General features: G+C 38.5%; 37 non-coding genes across 37 annotated transcripts; all 37 read right to left on the minus strand.

The window, feature by feature from the left end:
* Window positions 1–370: 370 nt before the first annotated feature.
* Window positions 371–443, minus strand: TRNAV-UAC (transfer RNA valine (anticodon UAC)). The gene has a single exon. It is a non-coding gene; the product is annotated as a tRNA-Val (tRNA).
* Window positions 444–895: 452 nt separating this feature from the next.
* Window positions 896–968, minus strand: TRNAV-AAC (transfer RNA valine (anticodon AAC)). The gene has a single exon. It is a non-coding gene; the product is annotated as a tRNA-Val (tRNA).
* Window positions 969–1,105: 137 nt separating this feature from the next.
* Window positions 1,106–1,178, minus strand: TRNAV-CAC (transfer RNA valine (anticodon CAC)). The gene has a single exon. It is a non-coding gene; the product is annotated as a tRNA-Val (tRNA).
* A 453-nt stretch (window positions 1,179–1,631) lies between these two features.
* On the minus strand, window positions 1,632–1,704 carry TRNAV-AAC (transfer RNA valine (anticodon AAC)). The gene has a single exon. It is a non-coding gene; the product is annotated as a tRNA-Val (tRNA).
* Window positions 1,705–1,841: 137 nt separating this feature from the next.
* On the minus strand, window positions 1,842–1,914 carry TRNAV-UAC (transfer RNA valine (anticodon UAC)). The gene has a single exon. It is a non-coding gene; the product is annotated as a tRNA-Val (tRNA).
* Window positions 1,915–2,367: 453 nt separating this feature from the next.
* Window positions 2,368–2,440, minus strand: TRNAV-AAC (transfer RNA valine (anticodon AAC)). Its single transcript has one exon. It is a non-coding gene; the product is annotated as a tRNA-Val (tRNA).
* A 137-nt stretch (window positions 2,441–2,577) lies between these two features.
* On the minus strand, window positions 2,578–2,650 carry TRNAV-CAC (transfer RNA valine (anticodon CAC)). The gene has a single exon. It is a non-coding gene; the product is annotated as a tRNA-Val (tRNA).
* A 663-nt stretch (window positions 2,651–3,313) lies between these two features.
* TRNAV-CAC (transfer RNA valine (anticodon CAC)) lies at window positions 3,314–3,386 on the minus strand. Its single transcript has one exon. It is a non-coding gene; the product is annotated as a tRNA-Val (tRNA).
* A 453-nt stretch (window positions 3,387–3,839) lies between these two features.
* Window positions 3,840–3,912, minus strand: TRNAV-AAC (transfer RNA valine (anticodon AAC)). The gene has a single exon. It is a non-coding gene; the product is annotated as a tRNA-Val (tRNA).
* A 137-nt stretch (window positions 3,913–4,049) lies between these two features.
* Window positions 4,050–4,122, minus strand: TRNAV-UAC (transfer RNA valine (anticodon UAC)). The gene has a single exon. It is a non-coding gene; the product is annotated as a tRNA-Val (tRNA).
* A 453-nt stretch (window positions 4,123–4,575) lies between these two features.
* Window positions 4,576–4,648, minus strand: TRNAV-AAC (transfer RNA valine (anticodon AAC)). Its single transcript has one exon. It is a non-coding gene; the product is annotated as a tRNA-Val (tRNA).
* A 137-nt stretch (window positions 4,649–4,785) lies between these two features.
* Window positions 4,786–4,858, minus strand: TRNAV-CAC (transfer RNA valine (anticodon CAC)). The gene has a single exon. It is a non-coding gene; the product is annotated as a tRNA-Val (tRNA).
* Window positions 4,859–5,311: 453 nt separating this feature from the next.
* On the minus strand, window positions 5,312–5,384 carry TRNAV-AAC (transfer RNA valine (anticodon AAC)). The gene has a single exon. It is a non-coding gene; the product is annotated as a tRNA-Val (tRNA).
* A 137-nt stretch (window positions 5,385–5,521) lies between these two features.
* TRNAV-CAC (transfer RNA valine (anticodon CAC)) lies at window positions 5,522–5,594 on the minus strand. Its single transcript has one exon. It is a non-coding gene; the product is annotated as a tRNA-Val (tRNA).
* A 663-nt stretch (window positions 5,595–6,257) lies between these two features.
* Window positions 6,258–6,330, minus strand: TRNAV-UAC (transfer RNA valine (anticodon UAC)). The gene has a single exon. It is a non-coding gene; the product is annotated as a tRNA-Val (tRNA).
* A 453-nt stretch (window positions 6,331–6,783) lies between these two features.
* On the minus strand, window positions 6,784–6,856 carry TRNAV-AAC (transfer RNA valine (anticodon AAC)). The gene has a single exon. It is a non-coding gene; the product is annotated as a tRNA-Val (tRNA).
* Window positions 6,857–6,993: 137 nt separating this feature from the next.
* Window positions 6,994–7,066, minus strand: TRNAV-CAC (transfer RNA valine (anticodon CAC)). The gene has a single exon. It is a non-coding gene; the product is annotated as a tRNA-Val (tRNA).
* Window positions 7,067–7,519: 453 nt separating this feature from the next.
* TRNAV-AAC (transfer RNA valine (anticodon AAC)) lies at window positions 7,520–7,592 on the minus strand. Its single transcript has one exon. It is a non-coding gene; the product is annotated as a tRNA-Val (tRNA).
* A 137-nt stretch (window positions 7,593–7,729) lies between these two features.
* TRNAV-UAC (transfer RNA valine (anticodon UAC)) lies at window positions 7,730–7,802 on the minus strand. The gene has a single exon. It is a non-coding gene; the product is annotated as a tRNA-Val (tRNA).
* A 452-nt stretch (window positions 7,803–8,254) lies between these two features.
* TRNAV-AAC (transfer RNA valine (anticodon AAC)) lies at window positions 8,255–8,327 on the minus strand. Its single transcript has one exon. It is a non-coding gene; the product is annotated as a tRNA-Val (tRNA).
* Window positions 8,328–8,464: 137 nt separating this feature from the next.
* Window positions 8,465–8,537, minus strand: TRNAV-CAC (transfer RNA valine (anticodon CAC)). The gene has a single exon. It is a non-coding gene; the product is annotated as a tRNA-Val (tRNA).
* A 663-nt stretch (window positions 8,538–9,200) lies between these two features.
* On the minus strand, window positions 9,201–9,273 carry TRNAV-CAC (transfer RNA valine (anticodon CAC)). Its single transcript has one exon. It is a non-coding gene; the product is annotated as a tRNA-Val (tRNA).
* Window positions 9,274–9,928: 655 nt separating this feature from the next.
* On the minus strand, window positions 9,929–10,001 carry TRNAV-UAC (transfer RNA valine (anticodon UAC)). Its single transcript has one exon. It is a non-coding gene; the product is annotated as a tRNA-Val (tRNA).
* Window positions 10,002–10,454: 453 nt separating this feature from the next.
* TRNAV-AAC (transfer RNA valine (anticodon AAC)) lies at window positions 10,455–10,527 on the minus strand. Its single transcript has one exon. It is a non-coding gene; the product is annotated as a tRNA-Val (tRNA).
* Window positions 10,528–10,664: 137 nt separating this feature from the next.
* TRNAV-CAC (transfer RNA valine (anticodon CAC)) lies at window positions 10,665–10,737 on the minus strand. Its single transcript has one exon. It is a non-coding gene; the product is annotated as a tRNA-Val (tRNA).
* Window positions 10,738–11,400: 663 nt separating this feature from the next.
* TRNAV-CAC (transfer RNA valine (anticodon CAC)) lies at window positions 11,401–11,473 on the minus strand. The gene has a single exon. It is a non-coding gene; the product is annotated as a tRNA-Val (tRNA).
* Window positions 11,474–11,661: 188 nt separating this feature from the next.
* TRNAV-CAC (transfer RNA valine (anticodon CAC)) lies at window positions 11,662–11,734 on the minus strand. Its single transcript has one exon. It is a non-coding gene; the product is annotated as a tRNA-Val (tRNA).
* Window positions 11,735–12,397: 663 nt separating this feature from the next.
* TRNAV-UAC (transfer RNA valine (anticodon UAC)) lies at window positions 12,398–12,470 on the minus strand. The gene has a single exon. It is a non-coding gene; the product is annotated as a tRNA-Val (tRNA).
* A 453-nt stretch (window positions 12,471–12,923) lies between these two features.
* TRNAV-AAC (transfer RNA valine (anticodon AAC)) lies at window positions 12,924–12,996 on the minus strand. Its single transcript has one exon. It is a non-coding gene; the product is annotated as a tRNA-Val (tRNA).
* Window positions 12,997–13,134: 138 nt separating this feature from the next.
* TRNAV-CAC (transfer RNA valine (anticodon CAC)) lies at window positions 13,135–13,207 on the minus strand. Its single transcript has one exon. It is a non-coding gene; the product is annotated as a tRNA-Val (tRNA).
* A 453-nt stretch (window positions 13,208–13,660) lies between these two features.
* On the minus strand, window positions 13,661–13,733 carry TRNAV-AAC (transfer RNA valine (anticodon AAC)). The gene has a single exon. It is a non-coding gene; the product is annotated as a tRNA-Val (tRNA).
* Window positions 13,734–13,870: 137 nt separating this feature from the next.
* Window positions 13,871–13,943, minus strand: TRNAV-CAC (transfer RNA valine (anticodon CAC)). The gene has a single exon. It is a non-coding gene; the product is annotated as a tRNA-Val (tRNA).
* Window positions 13,944–14,395: 452 nt separating this feature from the next.
* TRNAV-AAC (transfer RNA valine (anticodon AAC)) lies at window positions 14,396–14,468 on the minus strand. The gene has a single exon. It is a non-coding gene; the product is annotated as a tRNA-Val (tRNA).
* Window positions 14,469–14,605: 137 nt separating this feature from the next.
* TRNAV-CAC (transfer RNA valine (anticodon CAC)) lies at window positions 14,606–14,678 on the minus strand. The gene has a single exon. It is a non-coding gene; the product is annotated as a tRNA-Val (tRNA).
* Window positions 14,679–15,131: 453 nt separating this feature from the next.
* On the minus strand, window positions 15,132–15,204 carry TRNAV-AAC (transfer RNA valine (anticodon AAC)). Its single transcript has one exon. It is a non-coding gene; the product is annotated as a tRNA-Val (tRNA).
* A 137-nt stretch (window positions 15,205–15,341) lies between these two features.
* TRNAV-CAC (transfer RNA valine (anticodon CAC)) lies at window positions 15,342–15,414 on the minus strand. Its single transcript has one exon. It is a non-coding gene; the product is annotated as a tRNA-Val (tRNA).
* Window positions 15,415–16,077: 663 nt separating this feature from the next.
* TRNAV-UAC (transfer RNA valine (anticodon UAC)) lies at window positions 16,078–16,150 on the minus strand. Its single transcript has one exon. It is a non-coding gene; the product is annotated as a tRNA-Val (tRNA).
* Window positions 16,151–16,699: the final 549 nt, after the last annotated feature.

Below are 16,699 nucleotides of genomic sequence, written 5' to 3' on the forward strand. Positions count from 1 at the left end.
ATTTCCTTTCTTTATGAATTTCAGCAATTTCTAACACTGAACAAATGATGTGAACAGCACAGTGATTTCATGGTGCAATGATGGGATTTTCGTGAAGTGAGTAGGTGTTTTTTTTAAATGATTTTCAGCATGCATGACAAAAAGAACTCTCCACAAAACATGCTCCTGCCTGGTTTCAAATCAGGGACCTTTTGCGTGTTAGGCAATCGTGATAACCACTACACTACAGAAACTTGACCTGGCTGCAGTTTTCTCACCTCTCTGACAGTACTCTTTCTTTGGAAACATGGTTTAAAAAAACAAAAACAACTCAACGTGTGCTACCTTTGCAAGAAATGCAGGTGTAGTTTTAAATTCATAAAACAATAGTCGTTTCTGCTCGGTTTCGAACCGAGGACCTTTCGCGTGTAAGGCGAACGTGATAACCACTACACTACAGAAACAAATCTGGCAGGGGACACTTTCAAACGCTTTCAGACAATATGTGTTACTAGAAAGTAAGGAGAAAACTACAGGATTGGGTCAGCAAAGTGCTAAGAAACTTCACAGTTGAGTAGGCTACCCCCAGGGAAAATCTGTGACATAGTTATGGTGAAATGTTTACATCCCCTCTACAGTTAAGCTTACATTTTCTCTGATTTTAAGAACCCTGCTAAGAAGTTTTCATTTTTAGCTCCTTTACAAGAATTTGACTTGGGAGCTTAAACACTCTAAGAATCCCATACAGATCATTTCAATTTCCTTTCTTTATGAATTTCAGCAATTTCTAACACTGAACAAATGATGTGAACAGCACAGTGATTTCATGGTGCAATGATGGGATTTTCGTGAAGTGAGTAGGTGTTTTTTTAAATGATTTTCAGCGTGCATGACAAAAAGAACTCTACACAAAACATGTTCCTGCCTGGTTTCGAACCAGGGACCTTTTGCGTGTTAGGCAAACCTGATAACCACTACACTACAGAAACTTGACCTGTTTGTGGTTTTCTCACCTCTCTGACAGTACTCTTTCTTTGGAAACATGGTTTAAAAAAACAAAAACAACTCAACGTGTGCTACCTTTGCAAGAAATGCAGGTGTAGTTTTAAATTCATAAAACTATTGTTGTTTCTGCTCGGTTTCGAACCGAGGACCTTTCGCGTGTGAGGCGAACGTGATAACCACTACACTACAGAAACAAATCTGGAAGAAAACACTTTCAAACGCTTTCAGACAATATGTGTTACTAGAAAGTAAGGAGAAAACTACAGGATTGGGTCAGCAAAGTGCTAAGAAACTTCACAGTTGAGTAGGCTACCCCCAGGGAAAATCTGTGACATAGTTATGGTGAAATGTTTACATCCCCTCTACAGTTAAGCTTAAATTTTCTCTGATTTTAAGAACCCTGCTAAGAAGTTTTCATTTTTAGCTCCTTTACAAGAATTTGACTTGGGAGCTTAAACACTCTAAGAATCCCATACAGATCCTTTCAATTTCCTTTCTTTATGAATTTCAGCAATTTCTAACACTGAACAAATGATGTGAACAGCACAGTGATTTCATGGTGCAATGATGGGATTTTCGTGAAGTGAGTAGGTGTTTTTTTTAAATGATTTTCAGCATGCATGACAAAAAGAACTCTCCACAAAACATGTTCCTGCCTGGTTTCGAACCAGGGACCTTTTGCGTGTTAGGCAAACGTGATAACCACTACACTACAGAAACTTGACCTGTTCGTGGTTTTCTCACCTCTCTGACAGTACTCTTTCTTTGGAAACATGGTTTAAAAAAACAAAAACAACTCAACGTGTGCTACCTTTGCAAGAAATGCAGGTGTAGTTTTAAATTCATAAAACAATAGTTGTTTCTGCTCGGTTTCGAACCGAGGACCTTTCGCGTGTAAGGCGAACGTGATAACCACTACACTACAGAAACAAATCTGGCAGGGGACACTTTCAAACGCTTTCAGACACTATGTGTTACTAGAAAGTAAGGAGAAAACTACAGGATTGGGTCAGCAAAGTGCTAAGAAATTTCACAGTTGAGTAGGCTACCCCCAGGGAAAATCTGTGACATAGTTATGGTGAAATGTTTACATCCCCTCTACAGTTAAGCTTAAATTTTCTCTGATTTTAAGAACCCTGCTAAGAAGTTTTCATTTTTAGCTCCTTTACAAGAATTTGACTTGGGAGCTTAAACACTCTAAGAATCCCATACAGATCCTTTCAATTTCCTTTCTTTATGAATTTCAGCAATTTCTAACACTGAACAAATGATGTGAACAGCACAGTGATTTCATGGTGCAATGATGGGATTTTCGTGAAGTGAGTAGGTGTTTTTTTTAAATGATTTTCAGCATGCATGACAAAAAGAACTCTACACAAAACATGTTCCTGCCTGGTTTCGAACCAGGGACCTTTTGCGTGTTAGGCAAACGTGATAACCACTACACTACAGAAACTTGACCTGTTCGTGGTTTTCTCACCTCTCTGACAGTACTCTTTCTTTGGAAACATGGTTTAAAAAAACAAAAACAACTCAACGTGTGCTACCTTTGCAAGAAATGCAGGTGTAGTTTTAAATTCATAAAACAATAGTTGTTTCTGCTCGGTTTCGAACCGAGGACCTTTCGCGTGTGAGGCGAACGTGATAACCACTACACTACAGAAACAAATCTGGAAGAAAACACTTTCAAACGCTTTCAGACAATATGTGTTACTAGAAAGTAAGGAGAAAACTACAGGATTGGGTCAGCAAAGTGCTAAGAAACTTCACAGTTGAGTAGGCTACCCCCAGGGAAAATCTGTGACATAGTTATGGTGAAATGTTTACATCCCCTCTACAGTTAAGCTTAAATTTTCTCTGATTTTAAGAACCCTGCTAAGAAGTTTTCATTTTTAGCTCCTTTACAAGAATTTGACTTGGGAGCTTAAACACTCTAAGAATCCCATACAGATCCTTTCAATTTCCTTTCTTTATGAATTTCAGCAATTTCTAACACTGAACAAATGATGTTAACAGCACAGTGATTTCATGGTGCAATGATGGGATTTTCGTGAAGTGAGTAGGTGTTTTTTTTAAATGATTTTCAGCATGCATGACAAAAAGAACTCTCCACAAAACATGTTCCTGCCTGGTTTCAAATCAGGGACCTTTTGCGTGTTAGGCAATCGTGATAACCACTACACTACAGAAACTTGACCTGGCCGTGGTTTTCTCACCTCTCTGACAGTACTGTTTCTTTGGAAACATGGTTTAAAAAAACAAAAACAACTCAACGTGTGCTACCTTTGCAAGAAATGCAGGTGTAGTTTTAAATTCATAAAACAATAGTTGTTTCTGCTCGGTTTCGAACCGAGGACCTTTCGCGTGTGAGGCGAACGTGATAACCACTACACTACAGAAACAAATCTGGCAGAAAACACTTTCAAACGCTTTCAGACAATATGTGTTACTAGAAAGTAAGTAGAAAACTACAGGATTGAGTCAGCAAAGTGCTAAGAAACTTCACAGTTGAGTAGGCTACCCCCAGGGAAAATATGTGACATAGTTCTGGTGAAATGTTTACATCCCCTCTACAGTTAAGCTTACATTTTCTCTGATTTTAAGAACCCTGCTAAGAAGTTTTCATTTTTAGCTCCTTTACAAGAATTTGACTTGGGAGCTTAAACACTCTAAGAATCCCATACAGATCCTTTCAATTTCCTTTCTTTATGAATTTCAGCAATTTCTAACACTGAACAAATGATGTGAACAGCACAGTGATTTCATGGTGCAATGATGGGATTTTCGTGAAGTGAGTAGGTGTTTTTTTTTAATGATTTTCAGCATGCATGACAAAAAGAACTCTACACAAAACACGTTCTTGCCTGGTTTCGAACCAGGGACCTTTTGCGTGTTAGGCAAACGTGATAACCACTACACTACAGAAACTTAACCTAGCTGCAGTTTTCTCACCTCTCTGACAGTACTCTTTCTTTGGAAACATGGTTTAAAAAAACAAAAACAACTCAACGTGTGCTACCTTTGCAAGAAATGCAGGTGTAGTTTTAAATTCATAAAACTATAGTTGTTTCTGCTCGGTTTCGAACCGAGGACCTTTCGCGTGTAAGGCGAACGTGATAACCACTACACTACAGAAACAAATCTGGCGGGAGACACTTTCAAACGCTTTCAGACAATATGTGTCACTAGAAAGTAAGGAGAAAACTACAGGATTGGGTCAGCAAAGTGCTAAGAAACTTCACAGTTGAGTAGGCTACCCCCAGGGAAAATCTGTGACATAGTTATGGTGAAATGTTTACATCCCCTCTACAGTTAAGCTTACATTTTCTCTGATTTTAAGAACCCTGCTAAGAAGTTTTCATTTTTAGCTCCTTTACAAGAATTTGACTTGGGAGCTTAAACACTCTAAGAATCCCATACAGATCCTTTCAATTTCCTTTCTTTATGAATTTCAGCAATTTCTAACACTGAACAAATGATGTGAACAGCACAGTGATTTCATGGTGCAATGATGGGATTTCCGTGAAGTGAGTAGGTGTTTTTTTTTAATGATTTTCAGCATGCATGACAAAAAGAACTCTATACAAAACACGTTCTTGCCTGGTTTCGAACCAGGGACCTTTTGCGTGTTAGGCAAACGTGATAACCACTACACTACAGAAACTTGACCTAGCTGCAGTTTTCTCACCTCTCTGACAGTACTCTTTCTTTGGAAACATGGTTTAAAAAAACAAAAACAACTCAACGTGTGCTACCTTTGCAAGAAATGCAGGTGTAGTTTTAAATTCATAAAACAATAGTTGTTTCTGCTCGGTTTCGAACCGAGGACCTTTCGCGTGTGAGGCGAACGTGATAACCACTACACTACAGAAACAAATCTGGAAGAAGACACTTTCAAACGCTTTCAGACACTATGTGTTACTAGAAAGTAAGGAGAAAACTACAGGATTGGGTCAGCAAAGTGCTAAGAAATTTCACAGTTGAGTAGGCTACCCCCAGGGAAAATCTGTGACATAGTTATGGTGAAATGTTTACATCCCCTCTACAGTTAAGCTTAAATTTTCTCTGATTTTAAGAACCCTGCTAAGAAGTTTTCATTTTTAGCTCCTTTACAAGAATTTGACTTGGGAGCTTAAACACTCTAAGAATCCCATACAGATCCTTTCAATTTCCTTTCTTTATGAATTTCAGCAATTTCTAACACTGAACAAATGATGTGAACAGCACAGTGATTTCATGGTGCAATGATGGGATTTTCGTGAAGTGAGTAGGTGTTTTTTTTAAATGATTTTCAGCATGCATGACAAAAAGAACTCTACACAAAACATGTTCCTGCCTGGTTTCGAACCAGGGACCTTTTGCGTGTTAGGCAAACGTGATAACCACTACACTACAGAAACTTGACCTGTTCGTGGTTTTCTCACCTCTCTGACAGTACTCTTTCTTTGGAAACATGGTTTAAAAAAACAAAAACAACTCAACGTGTGCTACCTTTGCAAGAAATGCAGGTGTAGTTTTAAATTCATAAAACAATAGTTGTTTCTGCTCGGTTTCGAACCGAGGACCTTTCGCGTGTGAGGCGAACGTGATAACCACTACACTACAGAAACAAATCTGGAAGAAAACACTTTCAAACGCTTTCAGACAATATGTGTTACTAGAAAGTAAGGAGAAAACTACAGGATTGGGTCAGCAAAGTGCTAAGAAACTTCACAGTTGAGTAGGCTACCCCCAGGGAAAATCTGTGACATAGTTATGGTGAAATGTTTACATCCCCTCTGCAGTTAAGCTTAAATTTTCTCTGATTTTAAGAACCCTGCTAAGAAGTTTTCATTTTTAGCTCCTTTACAAGAATTTGACTTGGGAGCTTAAACACTCTAAGAATCCCATACAGATCCTTTCAATTTCCTTTCTTTATGAATTTCAGCAATTTCTAACACTGAACAAATGATGTGAACAGCACAGTGATTTCATGGTGCAATGATGGGATTTTCATGAAGTGAGTAGGTGTTTTTTTTAAATGATTTTCAGCATGCATGACAAAAAGAACTCTCCACAAAACATGTTCCTGCCTGGTTTCAAATCAGGGACCTTTTGCGTGTTAGGCAATCGTGATAACCACTACACTACAGAAACTTGACCTGGCTGCAGTTTTCTCACCTCTCTGACAGTACTCTTTCTTTGGAAACATGGTTTAAAAAAACAAAAACAACTCAACGTGTGCTACCTTTGCAAGAAATGCAGGTGTAGTTTTAAATTCATAAAACAATAGTTGTTTCTGCTCGGTTTCGAACCGAGGACCTTTCGCGTGTAAGGCGAACGTGATAACCACTACACTACAGAAACAAATCTGGCAGGGGACACTTTCAAACGCTTTCAGACAATATGTGTTACTAGAAAGTAAGGAGAAAACTACAGGATTGGGTCAGCAAAGTGCTAAGAAACTTCACAGTTAAGTAGGCTACCCCCAGGGAAAATCTGTGACATAGTTATGGTGAAATGTTTACATCCCCTCTACAGTTAAGCTTACATTTTCTCTGATTTTAAGAACCCTGCTAAGAAGTTTTCATTTTTAGCTCCTTTACAAGAATTTGACTTGGGAGCTTAAACACTCTAAGAATCCCATACAGATCATTTCAATTTCCTTTCTTTATGAATTTCAGCAATTTCTAACACTGAACAAATGATGTGAACAGCACAGTGATTTCATGGTGCAATGATGGGATTTTCGTGAAGTGAGTAGGTGTTTTTTTTAAATGATTTTCAGCATGCATGACAAAAAGAACTCTACACAAAACATGTTCCTGCCTGGTTTCGAACCAGGGACCTTTTGCGTGTTAGGCAAACGTGATAACCACTACACTACAGAAACTTGACCTAGCTGCAGGTTTCTCACCTCTCTGACAGTACTCTTTCTTTTGAAACATGGTTTAAAAAAACAAAAACAACTCAACATGTGCTACCTTTGCAAGAAATGCAGGTGTAGTTTTAAATTCATAAAGCAACTGTTGTTTCTGCTCGGTTTCGAACCGAGGACCTTTCGCGTGTGAGGCGAACGTGATAACCACTACACTACAGAAACAAATCTGGCAGAGGACACTTTCAAACGCTTTCAGACGATATGTGTTACTAGAAAGTAAGGAGAAAACTACAGGATTGGGTCAGCAAAGTGCTAAGAAACTTCACAGTTGAGTAGGCTACCCCCAGGGAAAATCTGTGACATAGTTATGGTGAAATGTTTACATCCCCTCTACAGTTAAGCTTACATTTTCTCTGATTTTAAGAACCCTGCTAAGAAGTTTTCATTTTTAGCTCCTTTACAAGAATTTGACTTGGGAGCTTAAACACTCTAAGAATCCCATACAGATCATTTCAATTTCCTTTCTTTATGAATTTCAGCAATTTCTAACACTGAACAAATGATGTGAACAGCACAGTGATTTCATGATGCAATGATGGGATTTTCGTGAAGTGAGTAGGTGTTTTTTTTAAATGATTTTCAGCATGCATGACAAAAAGAACTCTACACAAAACATGTTCCTGCCTGGTTTCGAACCAGGGACCTTTTGCGTGTTAGGCAAACGTGATAACCACTACACTACAGAAACTTGACCTGTTCGTGGTTTTCTCACCTCTCTGACAGTACTCTTTCTTTGGAAACATGGTTTAAAAAAACAAAAACAACTCAACGTGTGCTACCTTTGCAAGAAATGCAGGTGTAGTTTTAAATTCATAAAACAACAGTTGTTTCTGCTCGGTTTCGAACCGAGGACCTTTCGCGTGTAAGGCGAACGTGATAACCACTACACTACAGAAACAAATCTGGCAGGGGACACTTTCAAACGCTTTCAGACAATATGTGTTACTAGAAAGTAAGGAGAAACCTACAGGATTGGGTCAGCAAAGTGCTAAGAAACTTCACAGTTAAGTAGGCTACCCCCAGGGAAAATCTGTGACATAGTTATGGTGAAATGTTTACATCCCCTCTACAGTTAAGCTTACATTTTCTCTGATTTTAAGAACCCTGCTAAGAAGTTTTCATTTTTAGCTCCTTTACAAGAATTTGACTTGGGAGCTTAAACACTCTAAGAATCCCATACAGATCATTTCAATTTCCTTTCTTTATGAATTTCAGCAATTTCTAACACTGAACAAATGATGTGAACAGCACAGTGATTTCATGGTGCAATGATGGGATTTTCGTGAAGTGAGTAGGTGTTTTTTTAAATGATTTTCAGCATGCATGACAAAAAGAACTCTACACAAAACATGTTCCTGCCTGGTTTCGAACCAGGGACCTTTTGCGTGTTAGGCAAACGTGATAACCACTACACTACAGAAACTTGACCTATTCGTGGTTTTCTCACCTCTCTGACAGTACTCTTTCTTTGGAAACATGGTTTAAAAAAACAAAAACAACTCAACGTGTGCTACCTTTGCAAGAAATGCAGGTGTAGTTTTAAATTCATAAAACAATAGTTGTTTCTGCTCGGTTTCGAACCGAGGACCTTTCGCGTGTGAGGCGAACGTGATAACCACTACACTACAGAAACAAATCTGGAAGAAGACACTTTCAAACGCTTTCAGACACTATGTGTTACTAGAAAGTAAGGAGAAAACTACAGGATTGGGTCAGCAAAGTGCTAAGAAACTTCACAGTTGAGTAGGCTACCCCCAGGGAAAATCTGTGACATAGTTATGGTGAAATGTTTACATCCCCTCTACAGTTAAGCTTAAATTTTCTCTGATTTTAAGAACCCTGCCAAGAAGTTTTCTTTTTTAGCTCCTTTACAAGAATTTGACTTGGGAGCTTAAACACTCTAAGAATCCCATACAGATCATTTCAATTTCCTTTCTTTATGAATTTCAGCAATTTCTAACACTGAACAAATGATGTGAACAGCACAGTGATTTCATGGTGCAATGATGGGATTTTCGTGAAGTGAGTAGGTGTTTTTTTAAAATGATTTTCAGCATGCATGACAAAAAGAACTCTCCACAAAACATGTTCCTGCCTGGTTTCAAATCAGGGACATTTTGCGTGTTAGGCAATCGTGATAACCACTACACTACAGAAACTTGACCTGGCCGTGGTTTTCTCACCTCTCTGACAGTACTGTTTCTTTGGAAACATGGTTTAAAAAAACGAAAACAACTCAACGTGTGCTACCTTTGCAAGAAATGCAGGTGTAGTTTTAAATTCATAAAACAATAGTTGTTTCTGCTCGGTTTCGAACCGAGGACCTTTCGCGTGTGAGGCGAACGTGATAACCACTACACTACAGAAACAAATCTGGCAGAAAACACTTTCAAACGCTTTCAGACAATATGTGTTACTAGAAAGTAAGTAGAAAACTACAGGATTGAGTCAGCAAAGTGCTAAGAAACTTCACAGTTGAGTAGGCTACCCCCAGGGAAAATCTGTGACATAGTTCTGGTGAAATGTTTACATCCCCTCTACAGTTATGCTTAAATTTTCTCTGATTTTAAGAACCCTGCCAAGAAGTTTTCATTTTTAGCTCCTTTACAAGAATTTGACTTGGGAGCTTAAACACTCTAAGAATCCCATACAGATCCTTTCAATTTCCTTTCTTTATAAATTTCAGCAATTTCTAACACTGAACAAATGATGTGAACAGCACAGTGATTTCAATGATGGGATTTTCGTGAAGTGAGTAGGTGTTTTTTTTAAATGATTTTCAGCATGCATGACAAAAAGAACTCTACACAAAACATGTTCCTGCCTGGTTTCAAATCAGGGACCTTTTGCGTGTTAGGCAATCGTGATAACCACTACACTACAGAAACTTGACCTGGCTGCAGTTTTCTCACCTCTCTGACAGTACTGTTTCTTTGGAAACATGGTTTAAAAAACAAAAACAACTCAACGTGTGCTACCTTTGCAAGAAATGCAGGTGTAGTTTTAAATTCATAAAACAATAGTTGTTTCTGCTCGGTTTCGAACCGAGGACCTTTCGCGTGTAAGGCGAACGTGATAACCACTACACTACAGAAACAAATCTAGCTGGGGACACTTTCAAACGCTTTCAGACAATATGTGTTACTAGAAAGTAAGGAGAAAACTACAGGATTGGGTCAGCAAAGTGCTAAGAAACTTCACAGTTGAGTAGGCTACCCCCAGGGAAAATCTGTGACATAGTTATGGTGAAATGTTTACATCCCCTCTACAGTTAAGCTTACATTTTCTCTGATTTTAAGAACCCTGCTAAGAAGTTTTCATTTTTAGCTCCTTTACAAGAATTTGACTTGGGAGCTTAAACACTCTAAGAATCCCATACAGATCATTTCAATTTCCTTTCTTTATGAATTTCAGCAATTTCTAACACTGAACAAATGATGTGAACAGCACAGTGATTTCATGGTGCAATGATGGGATTTTCGTGAAGTGAGTAGGTGTTTTTTTTAAATGATTTTCAGCATGCATGACAAAAAGAACTCTACACAAAACATGTTCTTGCCTGGTTTCGAACCAGGGACCTTTTGCGTGTTAGGCAAATGTGATAACCACTACACTACAGAAACTTGACCTGTTTGTGGTTTTCTCACCTCTCTGACAGTACTCTTTCTTTGGAAACATGGTTTAAAAAAACAAAAACAACTCAACGTGTGCTACCTTTGCAAGAAATGCAGGTGTAGTTTTAAATTCATAAAACAATAGTTGTTTCTGCTCGGTTTCGAACCGAGGACCTTTCGCGTGTGAGGCGAACGTGATAACCACTACACTACAGAAACAAATCTGGCAGAAAACACTTTCAAACGCTTTCAGACAATATGTGTTACTAGAAAGTAAGGAGAAAACTACAGGATTGGGTCAGCAAAGTGCTAAGAAACTTCACAGTTGAGTAGGCTACCCCCAGGGAAAATCTGTGACATAGTTATGGTGAAATGTTTACATCCCCTCTACAGTTAAGCTTAAATTTTCTCTGATTTTAAGAACCCTGCTAAGAAGTTTTCATTTTTAGCTCCTTTACAAGAATTTGACTTGGGAGCTTAAACACTCTAAGAATCCCATACAGATCCTTTCAATTTCCTTTCTTTATGAATTTCAGCAATTTCTAACACTGAACAAATGATTTGAACAGCACAGTGATTTCATGGTGCAATGATGGGATTTTCGTGAAGTGAGTAGGTGTTTTTTTTAAATGATTTTCAGCATGCATGACAAAAAGAACTCTCCACAAAACATGTTCCTGCCTGGTTTCAAATCAGGGACCTTTTGCGTGTTAGGCAATCGTGATAACCACTACACTACAGAAACTTGACCTGGCTGCAGTTTTCTCACCTCTCTGACAGTACTCTTTCTTTGGAAACATGGTTTAAAAAAACAAAAACAACTCAACGTGTGCTACCTTTGCAAGAAATGCAGGTGTAGTTTTAAATTCATAAAGCAACTGTTGTTTCTGCTCGGTTTCGAACCGAGGACCTTTCGCGTGTGAGGCGAATGTGATAACCACTACACTACAGAAACAAATCTGGCAGAGGACACGCTTTCAGACGATATGTGTTACTAGAAAGTAAGGAGAAAACTACAGGATTGGGTCAGCAAAGTGCTAAGAAACTTCACAGTTGAGTAGGCTACCCCCAGGGAAAATCTGTGACATAGTTATGGTGAAATGTTTACATCCCCTCTACAGTTAAGCTTACATTTTACATAGTTGTTTCTGCTCGGTTTCGAACCGAGGACCTTTCGCGTGTGAGGCGAACGTGATAACCACTACACTACAGAAACAAATCTGGAAGAAGACACTTTCAAACGCTTTCAGACACTATGTGTTACTAGAAAGTAAGGAGAAAACTACAGGATTGGGTCAGCAAAGTGCTAAGAAATTTCACAGTTGAGTAGGCTACCCCCAGGGAAAATCTGTGACATAGTTATGGTGAAATGTTTACATCCCCTCTACAGTTAAGCTTAAATTTTCTCTGATTTTAAGAACCCTGCTAAGAAGTTTTCATTTTTAGCTCCTTTACAAGAATTTGACTTGGGAGCTTAAACACTCTAAGAATCCCATACAGATCCTTTCAATTTCCTTTCTTTATGAATTTCAGCAATTTCTAACACTGAACAAATGATGTGAACAGCACAGTGATTTCATGGTGCAATGATGGGATTTTCGTGAAGTGAGTAGGTGTTTTTTTTAAATGATTTTCAGCATGCATGACAAAAAGAACTCTCCACAAAACATGTTCCTGCCTGGTTTCAAATCAGGGACCTTTTGCGTGTTAGGCAATCGTGATAACAACTACACTACAGAAACTTGACCTGGCTGCAGTTTTCTCACCTCTCTGACAGTACTCTTTCTTTGGAAACATGGTTTAAAAAAACAAAAACAACTCAACGTGTGCTACCTTTGCAAGAAATGCAGGTGTAGTTTTAAATTCATAAAACAATAGTTGTTTCTGCTCGGTTTCGAACCGAGGACCTTTCGCGTGTAAGGCGAACGTGATAGCCACTACACTACAGAAACAAATCTGGCGGGGGACACTTTCAAACGCTTTCAGACAATATGTGTTACTAGAAAGTAAGGAGAAAACTACAGGATTGGGTCAGCAAAGTGCTAAGAAACTTCACAGTTAAGTAGGCTACCCCCAGGGAAAATCTGTGACATAGTTATGGTGAAATGTTTACATCCCCTCTACAGTTAAGCTTACATTTTCTCTGATTTTAAGAACCCTGCTAAGAAGTTTTCATTTTTAGCTCCTTTACAAGAATTTGACTTGGGAGCTTAAACACTCTAAGAATCCCATACAGATCATTTCAATTTCCTTTCTTTATGAATTTCAGCAATTTCTAACACTGAACAAATGATGTGAACAGCACAGTGATTTCATGGTGCAATGATGGGATTTTCGTGAAGTGAGTAGGTGTTTTTTTTAAATGATTTTCAGCATGCATGACAAAAAGAACTCTACACAAAACATGTTCCTGCCTGGTTTCGAACCAGGGACCTTTTGCGTGTTAGGCAAACGTGATAACCACTACACTACAGAAACTTGACCTGTTCGTGGTTTTCTCACCTCTCTGACAGTACTCTTTCTTTGGAAACATGGTTTAAAAAAAACAAAAACAACTCAACGTGTGCTACCTTTGCAAGAAATGCAGGTGTAGTTTTAAATTCATAAAACAATAGTTGTTTCTGCTCGGTTTCGAACCGAGGACCTTTCGCGTGTGAGGCGAACGTGATAACCACTACACTACAGAAACAAATCTGGCAGAAAACACTTTCAAACGCTTTCAGACAATATGTGTTACTAGAAAGTAAGTAGAAAACTACAGGATTGAGTCAGCAAAGTGCTAAGAAACTTCACAGTTGAGTAGGCTACCCCCAGGGAAAATATGTGACATAGTTCTGGTGAAATGTTTACATCCCCTCTACAGTTAAGCTTACATTTTCTCTGATTTTAAGAACCCTGCTAAGAAGTTTTCATTTTTAGCTCCTTTACAAGAATTTGACTTGGGAGCTTAAACACTCTAAGAATCCCATACAGATCCTTTCAATTTCCTTTCTTTATAAATTTCAGCAATTTCTAACACTGAACAAATGATGTGAACAGCACAGTGATTTCATGGTGCAATGATGGGATTTTCGTGAAGTGAGTAGGTGTTTTTTTTAAATGATTTTCAGCATGCATGACAAAAAGAACTCTACACAAAACATGTTCCTGCCTGGTTTCGAACCAGGGACCTTTTGCGTGTTAGGCAAACGTGATAACCACTACACTACAGAAACTTGACCTGTTCGTGGTTTTCTCACCTCTCTGACAGTACTCTTTCTTTGGAAACATGGTTTAAAAAAACAAAAACAACTCAACGTGTGCTACCTTTGCAAGAAATGCAGGTGTAGTTTTAAATTCATAAAACAATAGTTGTTTCTGCTCGGTTTCGAACCGAGGACCTTTCGCGTGTGAGGCGAACGTGATAACCACTACACTACAGAAACAAATCTGGAAGAAGACACTTTCAAACGCTTTCAGACACTATGTGTTACTAGAAAGTAAGGAGAAAACTACAGGATTGGGTCAGCAAAGTGCTAAGAAACTTCACAGTTGAGTATTCTACCCCCAGGGAAAATCTGTGACATAGTTATGGTGAAATGTTTACATCCCCTCTACAGTTAAGCTTAAATTTTCTCTGATTTTAAGAACCCTGCCAAGAAGTTTTCATTTTTAGCTCCTTTACAAGAATTTGACTTGGGAGCTTAAACACTCTAAGAATCCCATACAGATCCTTTCAATTTCCTTTCTTTATGAATTTCAGCAATTTCTAACACTGAACAAATGATGTGAACAGCACAGTGATTTCATGGTGCAATGATGGGATTTTCGTGAAGTGAGTAGGTGTTTTTTAAAATGATTTTCAGCATGCATGACAAAAAGAACTCTACACAAAACATGTTCCTGCCTGGTTTCGAACCAGGGACCTTTTGCGTGTTAGGCAAACGTGATAACCACTAAACTACAGAAACTTGACCTGGCTGCAGTTTTCTCACCTCTCTGACAGTACTCCTTCTTTGGAAACATGGTTTAAAAAAACAAAAACAACTCAACGTGTGCTACCTTTGCAAGAAATGCAGGTGTAGTTTTAAATTCATAAAACAATAGTTGTTTCTGCTCGGTTTTGAACCGAGGACCTTTCGCGTGTGAGGCGAACGTGATAACCACTACACTACAGAAACAAATCTGGCAAAAAACACTTTCAAACGCTTTCAGACAATATGTGTTACTAGAAAGTAAGGAGAAAACTACAGGATTGGGTCAGCAAAGTGCTAAGAAACTTCACAGTTGAGTAGGCTACCCCCAGGGAAAATCTGTGACATAGTTATGGTGAAATGTTTACATCCCCTCTACAGTTAAGCTTAAATTTTCTCTGATTTTAAGAACCCTGCTAAGAAGTTTTCATTTTTAGCTCCTTTACAAGAATTTGACTTGGGAGCTTAAACACTCTAAGAATCCCATACAGATCCTTTCAATTTCCTTTCTTTATGAATTTCAGCAATTTCTAACACTGAACAAATGATGTGAACAGCACAGTGATTTCATGGTGCAATGATGGGATTTTCGTGAAGTGAGTAGGTGTTTTTTTTAAATGATTTTCAGCATGCATGACAAAAAGAACTCTACACAAAACATGTTCCTGCCTGGTTTCGAACCAGGGACCTTTTGCGTGTTAGGCAAACGTGATAACCACTACACTACAGCAACTTGACCTGTTCGTGGTTTTCTCACCTCTCTGACAGTACTCTTTCTTTGGAAACATGGTTTAAAAAAACAAAAACAACTCAACGTGTGCTACCTTTGCAAGAAATGCAGGTGTAGTTTTAAATTCATAAAACAATAGTTGTTTCTGCTCGGTTTCGAACCGAGGACCTTTCGCGTGTGAGGCGAACGTGATAACCACTACACTACAGAAACAAATCTGGAAGAAAACACTTTCAAACGCTTTCAGACAATATGTGTTACTAGAAAGTAAGGAGAAAACTACAGGATTGGGTCAGCAAAGTGCTAAGAAACTTCACAGTTGAGTAGGCTACCCCCAGGGAAAATCTGTGACATAGTTCTGGTGAAATGTTTACATCCCCTCTACAGTTAAGCTTAAATTTTCTCTGATTTTAAGAACCCTGCTAAGAAGTTTTCATTTTTAGCTCCTTTACAAGAATTTGACTTGGGAGCTTAAACACTCTAAGAATCCCATACAGATCCTTTCAATTTCCTTTCTTTATGAATTTCAGCAATTTCTAACACTGAACAAATGATGTGAACAGCACAGTGATTTCATGGTGCAATGATGGGATTTTCGTGAAGTGAGTAGGTGTTTTTTTTAAATGATTTTCAGCATGCATGACAAAAAGAACTCTCCACAAAACATGTTCCTGCCTGGTTTCAAATCAGGGACCTTTTGCGTGTTAGGCAATCGTGATAACCACTACACTACAGAAACTTGACCTGGCTGCAGTTTTCTCACCTCTCTGACAGTACTCTTTCTTTGGAAACATGGTTTAAAAAAACAAAAACAACTCAACGTGTGCTACCTTTGCAAGAAATGCAGGTGTAGTTTTAAATTCATAAAACAATAGTTGTTTCTGCTCGGTTTCGAACCGAGGACCTTTCGCGTGTAAGGCGAACGTGATAACCACTACACTACAGAAACAAATCTGGAAGGGGACACTTTCAAACGCTTTCAGACAATATGTGTTACTAGAAAGTAAGGAGAAAACTACAGGATTGGGTCAGCAAAGTGCTAAGAAACTTCACAGTTGAGTAGGCTACCCCCAGGGAAAATCTGTGACATAGTTATGGTGAAATGTTTACATCCCCTCTACAGTTAAGCTTAAATTTTCTCTGATTTTAAGAACCCTGCTAAGAAGTTTTCATTTTTAGCTCCTTTACAAGAATTTGACTTGGGAGCTTAAACACTCTAAGAATCCCATACAGATCCTTTCAATTTCCTTTCTTTATGAATTTCAGCAATTTCTAACACTGAACAAATGATGTGAACAGCACAGTGATTTCATGGTGCAATGATGGGATTTTCGTGAAGTGAGTAGGTGTTTTTTTTAAATGATTTTCAGCATGCATGACAAAAAGAACTCTACACAAAACATGTTCCTGCCTGGTTTCAAATCAGGGACCTTTTGCGTGTTAGGCAATCGTGATAACCACTACACTACAGAAACTTGACCTGGCTGCAGTTTTCTCA

Source organism: Spea bombifrons, chromosome 4, assembly GCF_027358695.1.
Source record: "Spea bombifrons isolate aSpeBom1 chromosome 4, aSpeBom1.2.pri, whole genome shotgun sequence".
NCBI classification, from domain to species: Eukaryota; Metazoa; Chordata; class Amphibia; order Anura; family Pelobatidae; genus Spea; species Spea bombifrons.